This window comes from Pan troglodytes, chromosome 9 (assembly GCF_028858775.2).
Source record: "Pan troglodytes isolate AG18354 chromosome 9, NHGRI_mPanTro3-v2.0_pri, whole genome shotgun sequence".
NCBI lineage: Eukaryota > Metazoa > Chordata > Mammalia > Primates > Hominidae > Pan > Pan troglodytes.
In genome coordinates, this window is record NC_072407.2 from 48554122 (window position 1) to 48556806 (window position 2685).

Here is a 2685-nt window from a genome sequence, read left to right on the forward strand (position 1 = left end):
GTGGTGGCATGCACTTATGGTCCCAGCTACTCCAGAGGCTGAGGTGGGAGGATTGTTTGAGCCTTGGAGGTCAAAGCTGCAGTGAGCTGAGATTGCGCCACTGCACCCCAGCCTGGGTGACAGAGTGAGACCCTGTCACCAAGAAAACCAAAAGCAAAATCAAAAAAAGTAATTGACAATAATAGCCAACACTTAGTGAGCACTTACTGTGTGCTAGGCATGGTCCTGAGTGCCTTACCCAAATGAACTCATTTATTCCTCCCAACAACCCTTAGTAGGCAGGTACAACATTAGCTTTGCTTTACAGATAAGGAGACTAATGATCAGAGAATGCGAGTAACCTGGCCAGGGTCATGCAGCTTGAAAGATGCAGAGTCAGGTTTTGAATGCAGGCTGCCTGGCTTTGAAGCCTTGATCTTCATCTCAAGGTTATACTGCCTCTCTGTACACCTGGTACAAGTAAGGTTTCTCTGGCAGTAGGGGTTGGGGGGATGTGAAGTTAGGAACCACACTTGCTCTGCCCATCCCCCACCTCCTCTGGATTCCTAAGGAACCATCAAAAGCTGCCGACCGCAGTGTGGAAATCAGTGCATACATGACATTGATAGGTCTTAAGCAGGGAAGAGGGAAAATTCTTTTTAAAGGAGAATTTGTATCATTTTAATTATTTTTATGTACAGAAAACGAAAGTGTACATTTAACCCAGTTAAGTGGCAAGTTCTTTAACCTTTGCCTTTTCCAACTTGGCAATGCAAGCCATAGATTTGGGACCCAGGATATTGCTTCCCCAGTGACGACGGATATCATCATATCTGTCGTTGTAATTAGTCCTGACGGCTTCCACCAGCTTCATCAAAGCTCCTTTGTCTTCTGAGTTAACCTGTGTGAAGGCAACAGTGGTGCAGGTCTTCCTGTGGACTGGACGTTCCAGTCTTGCCTTCCCCTTGATAATGCAATCAGAGACCCACATTTTACAATGCAGGGCAGGCAGGAAGACAACAAGCTCAATGGGATCCTCGTCATGTCAAGTGCTACTCAAAATGGTTAGGCCCATTGTCTCCAAGCTACCTGCTGAGAGGTGATTGGCCTAGCATGCACACTCTTCTCTGCGGGAAGCAGCAGGCTGGCAACCAAACATCTGTTCACATGCAGTCATCACTGGCTGAGCCTTCTTGTTCTCCACCAAGGGGTAACGGTGTTGACTCCTGCTTGAAGGACAGGTAGTCTCTTAGTGAGGATGTCCCCTTTGCTGTCGCTTTCTTCTCAGCCTGGGCCAACAGCCTCTGCTTCTACTCTTGCTTTGTCTCTGGTCTGTATTTGTGGGTCAGCTTAGGCAGCTGAGTAGCTGGTGGTCCAGGTCCTGGGTGAACTGGTTAATCACAGGGGGCACTTTCAGCCGCTTATAGAGGATGGCTCTCTGCCGCTGCAACCTGATATAGCAGGGCATTTCACAAAGCGGCTGAGGTCACTTTTGGGCTGGATGTCCAGTGCCAAAATTCTTAGGCCTTTTCTTAACAGAGGGGATTCACCACTTTCTTGGTCTCCTGCTTCTCCATGACAGCAGGGGCTGGGGCCACTTTCTTCCCCCTGCGCTTCTTTCCTCTTGGCATCTTGGGAAGGTGGAGGAGCAGAAGAAAATAGATTTATGTGTTGCAATGGTTACTCTAGGGGTGGAGCAAGGAACTCAAACCAGAAGCTGTGATCAGATTTGGGAGGTGAACTGGGGAGGGAGTAGAGGGCACAAGAGCAGAGGAGGAAGGATGATCTGTGTTCACTGAGGAGATCATGTGGTCATAAGCTTGATTTTTAACTTACTTGGAGTGAGGTATGTGTCTAATTTGTCTCTTGAGCCAATCAATTTATTCACAGCCGTTTGTAGAACATCTACTATTCACTGTTCTCAATGCTGGGGACACAGTGGGAAACAAGGACATAGGTCCTGCTTTTATGAGGCTTACACTCTTGTTGTGGGAGGGGGTCTAATAATGACCTAATAAGTAAATAAGATGAAGATCGTGATAAATATCATAGGGCAGATAAAGCAAAGCAATGTGCTGAGAGAGGCCAACCCAGCTGGTTTGAATTCTTACGCTGCCACTGGCTGTGCAGATCTAGGAACTGAGTGTTTCTGGCAGAGGGAATGGCAGATGCAAAGGCCCCGAGGTGGAAAGGTGCTTGGGGCATTAGAGAAACAGAAAGTGTGACTGAAGCATGAGAGGAGAGGAGGTCAGACAACTAGGCAGGGGTTAGAGCACATGCCTAGAGAGAGAAAAAAAAAAAAAGCTTTGATTTTTGTCCAGGGCAATAAAACACTGTAGGAAAGTTTGGGGCAGAAACATGATAAGGTCTGATTTGCATTTGTGAAGTATCACTCTGACTGCTGAGAGGAGAAGGATTGTAGGGTGGCAAGAGTGAAAGCCAGGCTAAGTGTGGTGGCTCATGCCCATAATCCCAGCATTTTGGCAGACCCAGGTGAGAAGATCACTCAAGGCCAGGAGACCATCCTGGGCAACATAGCAAGACCCTGTCTCTAAAAAAAAAAAAAAAAAAAAAAAAAAATTAGCTGGGTGTGGTGGCACGTTTGTAGTTCCAGCTACTCAGGAGGCTGAGGTGGGAGGATCACTTGAGCCCAGGAGTTGGAGGCTGGCTGCAGTAAGCCGTGATCACACCACTGTACTCCTGCCC

General features: G+C 47.7%; 1 pseudogene; it reads right to left on the reverse strand.

The window, feature by feature from the left end:
- Positions 1-697: 697 nt before the first annotated feature.
- LOC466497 (large ribosomal subunit protein eL8-like) lies at positions 698-1610 on the reverse strand (annotated as a pseudogene).
- Between the last annotated feature and the right edge of the window lie 1075 nt (positions 1611-2685).